We start from the raw sequence: 14,059 nt of genomic DNA, 5'->3' as shown, positions 1-14,059 counted from the left end.
CAGTTTCAAACCACTCCAGGTGTGCCAAGCACAAGCTTTTCTCCTAGCGCCTGCCTCACTGCCAGGAATCCCAGCTCCTTATCTCTTGTCCGGCACTGCTGATAGCTGTGTCTGGGGAGAGAAAGTCACATTGAAGTTTCCGCTTAGTGTGGATAGGATCCAACAGCACGAAACAACTGTTTGGTGCTGACAGAGTTGGAGCAAGAGGGAAACTTCAGATCCAGGGCGCATGAGTCAAAACTAGCAAAACTGGGTGGGAAATCGACTTTCTCGGAGAGCAGTTGGGTTGTATCTTGTTTAAAATCGGGCCAAATTCACTCCTGGAGTAAGTGAAGGGTCTTCAGTGGAACTCCACAAGGGAGGAATTTGGCCAGTTATGTTCAGGGAGAAAATGCAAATCATTTACAGATGACTTTTTTACACATGATGTGTCTCACTGCCTCCTCCCGTGGTTTTCTCCCTGGTTCCTTAACGTCTCAATAAGTTCAGAGTCTCCAAACCTTAGATTAAGCTTCATTAAAAATGTCTTTTGCCTCTGAGTCTACACTAGATGAGGAAGTTTTACAACAAACCATTGCATATTCAAGGCTGTTCAAGCAATGTCTGCAAAACCTCATGTACCCATAAATGCCCATCACAGGTGTAAAGCTTTGGGTGCAATACCCAGGATTAGGTCTATTGGTTTAGTCCACGTGAACCAGTGCTGTCTTCTAACCATGTTGGTTCCCAGTGCACATGGGAAACCACAAGCACTGCAACTGCACTAGCTCATTGGACCCTTCTCCATCCCACCTTGCAGTGCTGCCTGTAGCCGTTCTGGTCACTCCTATATAGATACCTTAAGATGCCCAGCAAGCAATGCTACAAACACAGCTGCAAGTGGAGTATGGAAGTGGATGAGCCTCAATGCCTCTGTCAGAGCCAGCAGCACTGTAGGGATGCCCTGGAGGCCACAGGGATGGACAAGGGAACCAAGCATGTCATGCAGTTGAGATCCCTGTGATGTTTTCTCAATGTGCTTTGGGTGTGACTCTGGAGACGGGAATGTGACGGTGCTGAAGAAACTTTAAACAAACCAAACCTGCTAAAATCATGTCGGGTCACGTCCTGCTTTTCCCCTGTGGGAATTAAACAGAAACCATTGAAATGGCAGGGAATTTTTTGTGAAGACTAAGCGCCAGATCCTCAGCTGGTGTAAATTAGTGCAACTCCATGGAAGTCAACAGGGTTATGTAGGTTTACCCCAACTGAGAATCCACTGCTAAGTGTATTTCTGTGACACTCCCATAGTGGCAAGTTCTCTTTCCCAAATTAAACATAATCTCACCCCTCTTAACACCCAGCTGTTAGGTTCATGGCATGCACACAGAAAGTTAGATACTCTTTCTGAAAGGCTGCAACATAACATTATTTTATTTCTTAGAATTCAGAAATCTAACACACAAACAATCAAATGCAGAGAGAGCAAGCAGACTGCTCCCTAAGGCAGAGAGGCACCTCTCACCCCACCTTGCTCTACACTGGCTTTTTTGCAGATTGGACTTTCTGCAGAAGACCCAGACTGCACACTTCCCTACAGAGATCCCTGAGCCTGCAACCAGGATCAGGAAACCCCTTACATTTAAAGGGATAGCTTGTTATTTAAACACAGTTTTCAACATACCACACTACTCATCCTTTATTTCCCCTTCACTTCATTTAGCCTCTCCTCTGGTTAGCCAATCACACAGGATCCAGGGGAAAGAGGAGTCTGTTCTAAACCAATGCAAGTTGTTTCAGAATGTTGTGTAATTCACTCACTCCAAGGAATGCTGATCAAACTCACTCCACCTTCCTGCTCCTGCTGGTATTCACTATTTGCATTCTAGTACCACCTAGAGGACTCAGTCAGGATGAGGGCCCCATGATGCTAGGGGCTGTACGTACACATATAAAAAGTCCCTGCCTCAAAAAACTTAGTCTTTTTCTATTTCTACTGGACTCACCTTTGTATCCCAGTATCCCCTACCACGACCACTTCCCCAGCCTCTCCTGATCATGTCCTCCCGACCCCAATGAGTTTACCTAGGAAATGTTCTAAAATCCACAGGTTTGTTCACTTCCATCTCCAGTCCTTTTGAAACCCAGAGATTTCAGTGCTTAGGCACTTAAAAGTTTTGCTGCTTTTATTATGCCAGCGTAGTCAAAGCAGAACCTCAACCCCCATCTCCACCCCCCGAGTGCAGACATAGTTTTACCTGTATACAAGTGCTTTTAACAGTAGAGTTGATTTTGATTTGGTCATGCAAAATCAATCATACCAGTACACAGCACCTTATACTGGTAAAACTGTGCCTATGCTCGGACTTTTACTGGAATAGCTATACTGGTAAAAATCCACCCCCCTAACTAACATAATTCTCCTGGGAAAACATCTTACATTTAGAGCAGAACGGAGACATGAGTGGCCACATTTTAAAGTGCCCAGTGGGAGTGATTGGGAGCTGTTAGACATCCTGGTATTAGGGGCTTTGTCTCATGGGATACTATTAGCCCTCCACACACACACACACACACACACACACACACACACACACACACACACACACTCATCTCCCTGTCCTGATTTTTCACACTTGCTATCTGGTCACCCTAGGGGCTGCACACTTTGAAAAACTGGCCATATAATAAGTGCCATAAGGAGGAGTGAAGATAGATCAGCTACAGATAAAAAGCCTGATCCCAAGCAGTGGTTTGACCCCAAAAAAGGAAGAGGTGCCAAACACTCCCTGAAGTCCCCGGGCTTCATTTTCGGTAGGAGGTGCTCAGATACCAAGGTGGTGGGTACAAAACCCTACGGGGTTAGGTCACAGTGGCAGAGGTGGAACATCTATAAGCCCTGCTCCACACCTCATCCCTCAATAGCCCGTATTTTCTCACGTGTTCACTCTCAGCCCCTACAGCCCAAAGGAAGGAGTCCAGTGGCCATCGTCTGGCCCCTTTGCTACACAGCAGCTAGGTTTTGAAACAATGGTTTCTTTTGGTTTAAATATTTGGGCGTGTTAATTGATGATTTCCATAGGCAGATGGTCCTTCGGAGGGGGGGCGGGGGGGCGGAGGGAACAAACCCGAGCAAGCACTGGGCAGGAGCTCAGGCTCTGCACTCTCGCTGCTGCCATAGGGCCAGTGCCAATATTTGTTGTACCACTTCACAGGCGTTTCAAACCAAACTAGCTGTGCACTTGGTAACCATGATAATAAGAGCTGCAGACACCTGCCAGTTACTGCAGGTGAAGCCAAAGCATTTGGTTGACAAGGGGGGTTATGAAAGAAAATGCTTTCACTCCCTTGGCCACATTCTGGTCTCTGGTGTAAATCCGGAGTAACTCCTTTCAAGTCCTTGGAGTTACTCTGGATTGACTATCTTACAAATGAGACCAGAATTTAACCTAGTCTTTCTCTGATTTGTTTAAATAACCCACTTGCTCTCAGCCCTGCCCCAACTTTTCAGCTGCTTCTCGTCCAAGTTTAATTATGGGAAGAAGGGGAGGCCGGTAGGCATGTTAGGAAGGAACAGCTTTGGGGGTGCAAGGAATAAAAAATGAGCAGCTCTGCCGGCTCCAATGCAGCGCTGCTCCAGTGCAGAAGAACAATACACTTATTGCGTCAGAACAATTCAGTGCAGGTGCCAGGGTGCCAGCGCTGGAGACTGACACCCTCTGTCCATGGCCACCACACAGATACAGCAGAGTGCTGCTTTCCCCATCCCACGGGGCCTCCGTCCTGACCCCCCAGGAGGCATCTCTAGGGCTTGGAGAGGAGTGGAGTCTCCAGGTCCTCTACGATCCTTAGCCCCTCTGCTGAGACAGCCAGCTAGGGGGCCGGTAACAGTGGTGAGGCTGATACATCTCCAGTGGGAAGCCCATGCACTCATTCCCCCAGACCACCAAAAATAACACCACCACCACCAGCATCAGCCTGGCTTCCAAGGGCCAGGCCAGCCCATTGACTTAGTGCAGTCAGAGCTGATCTGGAGCAAGGTCAGCAGCCCCTCAGCAGGCTACAGGGTTGAAATGCTATAAGAACCCCTGGGGGCCTCTCTTTTCTCAAGAGCTGTCAGGTGGGTGGCTGCTAGATTCTACAAAATCACCCAGTTTAGGAACGCTTTTAGGGGCAAATCCCGATGTTGCTGGAGTCAATGGGAGTCTTGCCACTGATCTCAACAACATCAGCGTTTGGCCCTTGCAAAGTTTTCCATCACAGCTCCCCATCCCCGTATGGAGGCAGCATCTCCATAGCTCTGCGGGAAAGGACTGAGAAATGACTTGAAAAGAATAGTGGGGTAAGGGGGAAAGTCTGCCCCCCAATAACCCCCTCTGGCTATCTGTTCCCAGAGCACCGAGACTACTATTGCCCTTTGAAGAGCACACGGGCAAAGGAAAGTCTCAGGAATTAGGAAGTTTGCAGACTGCAGCATTCCTGCAGCACCTGAGAACACTCTTATCCAAGTTGCCTGCTTAGCGCTCTCTCATGTACACAGACACACTCCCTCCCCCCGGGAATCTGATATGAGAGAAGGAAAAACACCTTATGGGTCACCTAGTCCATCGTTCCCAACAGTAAGGGCAGAGGAGGGCATTTCTCTCCATCCAGGGTTTGAACCTAGGCAAAAATCCATCTCCGCCCATACCAGCAAGCTCTTGAAAGCACTTTCTGCTGACCAGTAAATAACAGTGGAGGTAAGAGCCTCTTCAGGGACCATGCCAGGGGAGAACCTGTCCCAAGGTTCTCAGCCGATGCACAAGTCAGAAGTGGATGGATTTTAGCGGCACACAGAGGCAGAATCAGCACAAGAGTTCCACTGATCAGAGTATTGAGAATTGGTACCGCAATTAGGGCCCATGCAGGGCAGGACTATCGCTTATCACACAGATCCTAAGGCTTGGTCCAGTCTAGATTTAAAACTCCCAAGCCATGGAAATCCCACTGCTTCCATTTGGACACTATCCCTCAATCTAACACATCTCTGGTAGGAAGCACCTTCAGATTTCTAGCCTAGAATTTCTTCTTAATTTCATCCCACCTTAAATAATTGCCCCTTCCTCCTTGGTATATTAGGCTGGGACAGACTTTTATATGCCCTCTCCCACATGTTCCTGCTATTTATTCCTTAGCCAAGCTATGCAAACTCCACCTTACAAACTGAGGGGGCGGCGGGAGGGGGGCATCGCAAAGTCTGATTTAGGTTGCAAACTCCTTGGGGCAGGGACTTGCCTGCAAAGCACCATAGCCTGAATGGGTGCAACACAAACACCAGTAACAGACCAGACCCACAGGCTCTGTAATTACTAGTAACTCTCCATGCTCAGGCAAATTGCCACCGAACTCAGCAGGAGTTTGTCTGAGTAAGGACTGCAGGGTTTGATCTCATAATAATTAATTCCCAGATTTGGCTCTTGTAGCCTTTCTTCATAACTCAAGCCCCTTGATCTTTGCTGTTGCTAATTCCTTGGCATATCTGCTGCTGTAAATACCTTTGGGGGGAAAAAAAATCATTCAACAACCAGGTCTCCAAATATTGAAATTCACACCCTGTGGCTGTGCAACCACAGTGCGAATCCCCCACGCCCACCCAGACAAAGAGCACCATTGTTGGGAGCAGGGACTTACCTTCATCTTTGCTGGAGGGAAGAAAGGGCTAATTCTGCTAGGTGAGCTGCAAATGTGTCAAGAAAGCCCCGGCAGAGAGTTGCTCCCCAGGTAGAGGTGTGCAGAGGACTGTGCTCAAATATAAACCAGTGAGTCATTTATAACTCACCTCAGTCAAGGGGACTGAGGGCTGTGCTTGGCTTCTGATTGGCTTGCTGGGCTTGTTACGAAGTGACTGCAAGCAAGTACACCCAGGCTAAGCCCAGGAGATAGCAAGGGAGATAAGGAGAGATCTGAAGAAGGACAGCTTTTTTAGCCTCCCCAGTTCAGAATTAGGCTGTTTGATCCCATTGTACAATTCCCTCAATACACCTGGGCCCTCGGAGACAATAGAACATATTGAGTGTCCCCCCGGGTCCCCCCAGCGTTCAGACTCCCATTGTGGGGAGAAGATGCTTTTGTTGACCGAGGCTACGGTTTCCTGGCGCATTGGACAGTGACTCCAGCCTGTCTTTGTGTTCTGGCTGCCTCTCAGCATCGGACAAGGACAATGGAGTGCATTGTGCCAGGTCCTGGACTCCCAGAGGTTGGGCTTTGAACTAAGGATTGGCAGGGGAAAGCGGTTGCTTTCTTATTTCCACGTTCAAAGGGATGAGAGGGGTGGAGAGGACAGAGGAAGCTGCGGCTGGTCTGTTAGGCGGTGAGCACTGAGCTTCCCCACACTGTTGGGGCTCTGCCTGGAGAAGAGATTGAGAGATTGTCGTGTGAGTAAGAATCACATCGGAGTGATGTTATTGTGACAGTAAAGCTGTCCAGGGCCATCAATCCTCATTGCTTCAGGGCATGATCACCACGGAGGGTCAGGAGGGAATGTTCATCCACTCTCCCATTGTACAGAACTGCACACGCGAGTGCAAAGGAGAGTTTTACAACATCCTCAAGTGCACCCACCATGGGATACTGATGGAGAGTGGCGATCAAGCTGTAATCCATTGGTCTGTTTCCATATGGTCCAGAGGTTGGGTCCAATCTTGTAAGATGCTAAGTTCCCATGTCTCTTTGAAGGTGACCAGCACCTCAGAGGATCCAACCCTTAAGATTTTAAAAATATTTATAAAAATTATTTATTACTTATTTATATTATTGTAGCCCAGGAGCCCCTTGTGCTAGCCGCTGTAGAAACACAGAACAGCCTGCCTCCAGGAACATAAAATCTAAGTATCAGACAACAGGCAACACACGGACATAGTCAGGTGGGGGAGCACCAGGAAACAACAGTCAGCATGAGAGGCAGCAGTCACTGTACACCTGCAGCCGAGTTGTTGTCAAGTTTGAAAAGCCAGAAGAAAGATACCAGTGTGGAGTGTGTGTTGGTGGGGAGGACTCCAGCTGGGATTGGGGCATGTTCATGGAGTTCTCTTCTCCAGAGGAGAAACGTGGTTGCAATTCCCTTGCCTTCCAGCCTCTGCACTCCCTCAGGATGGGTTGTGGGATGAGTGGATGAGGAGCATTATTATTTCTTTGTATTACGGTAGCCCCTAGCAACACCCAGTCTAAGCTCTGGGCCCCATTGTGTGAGGCACTGTACAGACAAGTACCAGATCCTCCCCCAGCAGCAAGGGGAGCGGAGATTGTGCTGGCCCCAGCCCTGCTCGGCCCAGGGATACCAGCCTCTGCAGACCAAGGGAGCAGCAGGAGATGCCTTTGTGGGGACATCTCAGTGTCTCTGAGGCTAAAGGAATCGATATACTTGTTCCAGTGGAGATGGGGTGATGTGCACCCTACTCCTGATGGCAAATGGAGATTCTCCCGGGCTGAGGGGAGGGAGGAGCCATAGTGGTTGTTGGCATAGAAATGAGGCCAGGTAGGCTCAGGCATTTGGGCATCGAGAGGAGAGACATCCCCTCCCCTGCCCTTTCGTGGATTATTTATTCAAAATGAACATCTGAGACACGGCTGCTGGTGGGGGGGCGTCACAGGGAAGTGTTTGGTGGTAAAACGAATGAGGGACATCAGAAGGAAAAGCAGCCCCTTCTCCCTGTGTGAATGAAAAACTGGGACAGTCCACAGTACAGGTCAGGGTGGGAGGATGTTTAAAATCCAGACAGGATGTTTTTCTAAATGCTCTGCTCTAGAAATTATTGTGGGGCAGGTCTCTAGCCTGTGTTACACAGGACGTTGGACTAGATGATCACAATGGTCCCTTCTGGCACTGGAATCTATGAAGATAGTGCCTGCCTCACGGGGCTGGCAGTCCAGGTGCCAGGCAGGACGTGACAGGTGGACGAAAGAGACAGATGGGCTGGGGAGGGTTGGAGGGTGAGGTAACCAAATGAACAGAATTAAGCAGGAAAGTAGACGTTCTGGCTGGCCAGCTGCCTCACCAATGCCCACGGCCTGTAGGCATCATGGCTGAGGAAGGTTTCAAAGTGGAGTTCAGCCTTACGAGTGTTCTTAAAGCCCACTCTCAGGATGAGAGCTTGAGGGGCTTTTCAAGAAATGACTCTGGCGCAGTCAATGCCCAGCTCTTTGGTGCTCGGCCACACCCAGTCCTCTGCATGCGTGACCCACAGAGCCTGGACACTCAGTGCTGGGAGATAAGGAGGGACCCGACATGGATGGCCATTCTGATATGTGCTGCCCACTAGTGAGCTCAATAGCGTGCAAGACTCATGTTTCCCCAGGTGCACGCAGAGAACTGGTAAGAGGACAAACTGAGAGTGAGACGAAAGAAAGGAGGGTGCAGGGGGCAAGGAGGATGGGGAGGGATGGAGAGAGCCGGGCTGGGGTGACAGAGAGCAGAGAGAGGGATGGGGATGAGGGCGGGTAGAAAGGGAAGAGATATGACACTTTATGCCAAGTTCCCAGCAATTAACTTGCCCTGAGATTCCCTGGGGAAAAAACTCTGATGCCTTGTTTATTCCAAATCACAGGCCCCATAGACAACATCAATTTCTCACCATTAGCCATCATTAATTCAGGAAGCTAATCACAGTGTCCAAAGTGAGCTAAAGAAACATCCTGCCAGTCCAGCCGATAAGTGGAGGCCAGGGGTGATTCATTGCCTTCTGAGAGACAGAGGCAATCGTTGCCCAATTGTTCTGTAAATATCATTAATTACCTCTATCACTTTCTTTTAAAAGGGCAGCTTGATATTAATGAGCATAGGGAGCCCTCAGAAACAGGAACCCCGTGAGGGCCGTGGGCAAAACCATTCCAGGCTCAATAGCTCAATGCGGTTCTAGCCCTGCTCCCTTCAGCAGCAGGGATGATGATTTGCCCCCTGAAATCCATGATTAGTATCATTTGCGTGAGGGTGGCACCTAAAGATCCCCACCAAGACCGTGCTCACCATCTAGACAGACAAAAGAGTGGGAGGGGAACCAGAGGCTCAGAGGGGGGCGATGACTTGCCCAAGGTCAGTGGCCAAGTCGGAAATAGGACCCAGGAGTCCTGGCCGTCCCATGCCTCCCTTCTAATCATGATCCCGCTCGATTTGTAAACCTTTTGGGCCCAGCATTCGCAGAGTAGGTCTATTAGAGGTGTGACTGCAGCACGTGGGGACCTACCCAAGCAAGCTTTGATGTAGCTAGCTCATAGAACAATGGCAGTGAAGCCACCCACAGCAGCATGGGCCAGCCACTCAGGTATATACCCAGTGTCCCAGGCAGGTCTGTACAACCCCTGCTGCTGTGCTGCCAGGACTTCATTGCGATTGTCACTGGAGCTAGCGCGATCGGAGCTCGCTCAGATACGTCGACACGTGACGCAGTGCAGATGCCATTAATCTTTAATTCTGGCACCTTAGAGACTAACCAATTTATCTGAGCATAAGCTTTCGTGAGCTACAGCTCACTTCATCGGATGCATCTGATGAAGTGAGCTGTAGCTCACGAAAGCTTATGCTCAAATAAATTGGTTAGTCTCTAAGGTGCCACAAGTCCTCCTTTTCTTTTTGCGGATACAGACTAACACGGCTGCTACTCTGAAACCTATCTTTAATTCTGGAGACTCCTGGACAATCCTGGAGGCTTGGCAACCCTAATGCATCCAGTTTTGCCAACTGTTGGTATGCCGACACGTGATGCAGTGGAGGCATACCGACAGTTGGCAAAACTGGATGCATTAGGGTTGCCAACCCTCCAGGATTGTCCGGGAGACTCCAGAATTAAAGATTAATCTTTAATTAAAGAGTATGTCATGGGCTGACACCTCCAGGGATACATCCAACCAAAGCTGGCAACCCTAGGATGCTCTCTCTGCCCTGTAAAGCCCCTGCTGCTCCCCCAGCAGGGAAATGGAGCGCCATGGATCCTCCTGAATGCACTGAGCGGAGTATAGGCGGCATGCGTGGGGCCAACCCAGACACTGAGGAGGAGTCCCTGCGCTGGGTTTAGACGTGGCAAAAAATCCAACTGGTTTGCAACGTACCCAGAAAGTGGAACCCGATAGCCAGTGTCGGCTCATTGCAAAGTGGAGGGCACCACTGCAGCCTAAAGCAATGGCAGCAGCACGTGAAACCTAATCGATTCCAGCCCAGGAACCTGCCATCATTTCTTCCCTTTTGCAGGGTGCGCTTTTTGTGTCAGGCCGTGCTGCTGTGTGAGCTCGTACGGGCTCCCGGCGGGCACAGCAGGAAGTGGACGGCGGGCCCAGAGGCCTCTTTGCTGAGCTTTGGCAGATGGAATAAGACTTTTTAAAGATTAATTATATTCAGATTCAAAATCTGAACAGTTTTAGTGACCCGGCAGCAAAGCTACCGGGCTCTGAGCAATTGGCACATGTGCCGATCCAACCAAGGGCCCCTCCAGCCGCCTGTTATCCTGCCTCCAACGATGACCAGTCCTACGTACCTTGGAGGAAGATGTAAGGAACCTTGTAGCAGACAAGTATGGAATAACCTGCCCTAGGGGAAGTTTTCCAGTGGCACCCTCAGCCCTTTTCTACCTGTGTAACTTCCTAGAGACCCACTAGTTCAGGGGTCATACATGCACAGAGCCACAGTCCGCTCGGCCTCGTTCTGGGTACGGAACAATCTGAATGAGGACAGCACACAGGATACAGGAAGCAGAGCCCTGTAAAACCTACCTATGGCTGCTCCTGGTGCTAGGTGCTTTGCAGGACATCTGCTTTGAGGGCAATCTCAGATGTGCTCTGTAGATGGAACATTTGCTTCCTCCAAGATCTCCCCAGCAGGGTGTGCAATAGAGCAGCCTTTCTAAACAGAGACAAGTTACTGGTCTTTGTGGCATGAGGGTGGTGGTGTCAAGGACAAAAACCCAGGTTATTGAGAGCATCAGTAGAAAGCTGCAAACTGGGGCTTAGTCTCCACAGAAAGATCCCAGGAGGCAATAGCTAGTGGAGATCCAAACTCAAAGGGAGGAAGCAACAGGCAGAGGCAATCCTCCAAGCGATTGGAACTTCTGTTCTGGAAGTATGGCTGTTTCCCCCTGCACGAGGCATTACACCGAAGTCCTGGTGGGCATGATTCTGTGAGGTGCTCAGTCCCCTACAGGATCAGGCCCCATATGGCTACTGAAGATCTTTTGCCAATTCTTGCAAGAGTAGGTGCCACACTGCCAACCTCTGGCTCAAGTAGCTATGATTCTGGCTTCAGTTCCCCCTCTCCCCAGCCCCAGCTGGATACTGCTTTTGCCTGTACTTCCTGTCCTAAACTGCGGTGCTGTGAAACAGCTGCCAGGTTCCACTCCATTCAGTGCTGGCTGGGATGGAGAGAGAGAGAGAGAGAGAGTGTGCACACGTTCACGTGTGTGTGCATATGAGAGACAGAGAGAGCAATCCGTGTGCAGGAAGCTTTGCAAGATGTCAGTGAACACTGAAAAGATGGGAAAGAGGAAATGGGGCTGCTCTGGCTTGAACCTCATGACCCTGATTGTGCATGTTTTGCAGCTCTTTATCACCTGCCGTGATAACAACACCAAGCAGAGGCTATGTGGGTTTGTTTACAAGTGATTAATATTAGTGGATGGATTGCACTCTTTGCGGTAATAATTCAGTACTAATTTATTGCTAAGAACCATGGGAAACCTGCCCTGGAGTTCATGGCTATGACTTACAGAAGGGAGGGAGAACGGCTGCCTTGGGATGGAGGGGACAGGAGCACATGGGGATGCATGGTGGGCTTACTCATATGGAGTTGCTGATCCTGGCAGGTGTCCTGCAGCCTCCAGGGATCCTAGATGCTTCCCCTTTCTGCAGCTCTAGTTTTGCTTCTGGGGTTTCATTTTGGTTTGTTGTGCAGAGATGATTCCTCCAGGCAAAATGAACATCTGGATTCCAAACATGCCAAAGCTCATGAGCGTTGAGATTTGGGTGTGGGTTAGACCCATTACAAACCAAAATTTGATCCATGCCTGGAGGGAGTTGTTGACACCCCAAATAGCAAGGGTGCTCTGATCAAAAGTTATAATAATCCATCCCATTATAAAGAGAAGGGGGCAAAATGAGTTCCATACTGGGTTTCTGAAACTTGCATGGCGAGGGGTCTGATTCTGGGGATCAGTTCAGACCCAATTCTTGTCCTGTATTATAAGAAGAGGTTCTGCGCTTCTAGAGGTCTCTGCCCTCATCATCCTCTAGCAGGACATTGAGGGACCAGTCAATAAATTAGGAGCATCCTCAGGACAAGCTGTCATAGGCTCATCATTGATCGTGACTGGAAGCTAATTAGCTTCTCCTAGCCACTGCCCACCTAATGTTCGGAGCCACCCTGCAGTGAGCCACCTGCTTACCGTAGTCTCCTTTTAGCCCAGGAATTGTACTTCTTGGACAGGAACCAGGAAAGCAAAGTGACCCAAAGTGTTTGTGAAAACTCCTTTTCTTTCTTAGCAGAGCTGCTCCCTTTCAAAGTACCTGCTATTATCTCATTCATGCAGCAGGGGCTCTGGGATCTGACACGCTATGCACAAACACACAGAGGCATTTTGATGTTTCAGCATTAACATTTGTAAGTCTGAAGATGGGGTGATTTAATGCCGGTGATTAGGAGACATTCCAGTCAAAGCCCCACACCCTGGACATTGATGGGTTGGAGAGGAGCGGGTAAATTTGAGCATTGGTTGTATACACTGCCGCAGATGTAACTGGGTGGGTGAATTTTCAGCTCCTGGTCACATTGCATGTGCCCATGCAGACCTTTGCAGAGAAAAGAAAAGAGGGATGAACCTGCCAATGAAGACCTTTGTGAAACAGGACTCAACACATTGGGCCAGAACCTCAGCATCACTCCATAGGCTTCAATGGAACTCCGCTGTTGACACCGGCTGAGGATGTTGCCCATTTAGGCCTTGCGTCCAGTTGCAAACAAACCACATTTGACCCCCCCGTAGCTGCATTTCTTGCTGACGCCCATGGACAATTTGTATATTCCATCTTCTAGTGCAGAGAAGAGTTAAGCAGCTAGCACTATATTCTCCCTCCCCACACAGACTTCCTGCAGGGCAGGGGTATGTGGCCATACTCTGCCTCCTGTAAAACGACTGGCCTGTCTGTGACTCGATTACTTGAGACTTCCCAAGAGCGTGGCTGAAGGTTCCAGCTCTCCATAGAAGACCCATTGTTTCAGGGAAAGTCCTTCCTTATCCTTTTATTTCATCTAATCTTTCCTGATGCTCTAGCCATTTTCCTGCTTTGATCATCTCGGTTTGAAAAACAACAGCCAAATACCCCTACCCACCATGCCCCATCCCTCACTTTGGGACCCATCCTGCACCTTTGCATGTAATTGCCAGGGCAACGAGATGGCAAGGTTGGCTGCAGTATTGCTAGGTTTCAGAGTAACAGCCGTGTTAGTCTGTATTCGCAAAAAGAAAAGGAGGACTTGTGGCACCTTAGAGACTAACCAATTGCTGCCATTCTGATCTGGTAGCTTTGATGTGGATTGGCCATTCACTTCGCAGTGGGGTCAATGATGGCACAATGATGGAGGGAACTGGAGAATCAAACCCCTTCTCTCTTCCCCAGCAGACAAAGAACCCCAAATCTTTAAGCTGAAGGTGTCCTAGATGACCTTGTTTTCACTGCAGTGCCGCGTGGTCTGGTCTCGCAAGCTGGCACAAGGGTCAAAAGCTTTACCCGTGTAGGAATGAGGAACAGAAAGTCCTGGGAGAAAACAGTTGGATTATTTACAGCACCAGAATAAAAGACAGCATGCAAAGAGAACAAGAGGACTTGTGGCACGTTAGAGACTAACAAATTTATTTGAGCATAAGCTTTCGTGGGCTACAGCTCACTTCATCGGATGCATAGAATGAAACATATAGTAAGAAGATATATATATCTTTGCAAAGCATGCAAAGAGGCTCCCAGCTCTCCAGTTTCATGCAGCTCCAGCAGGACTCTTGAAGCAAATTATTTAAGGGACTGGATTTAGTGCTGGTGAAAGGCATTCACTTGACAGTCCTTGTACAGG

The sequence above is a fragment of the Natator depressus genome, chromosome 21 (assembly GCF_965152275.1).
Source record: "Natator depressus isolate rNatDep1 chromosome 21, rNatDep2.hap1, whole genome shotgun sequence".
NCBI lineage: Eukaryota > Metazoa > Chordata > Testudines > Cheloniidae > Natator > Natator depressus.
The sequence above is the reverse complement of the archived record's forward strand: the minus strand, read 5'-3'. Positions refer to the sequence as shown.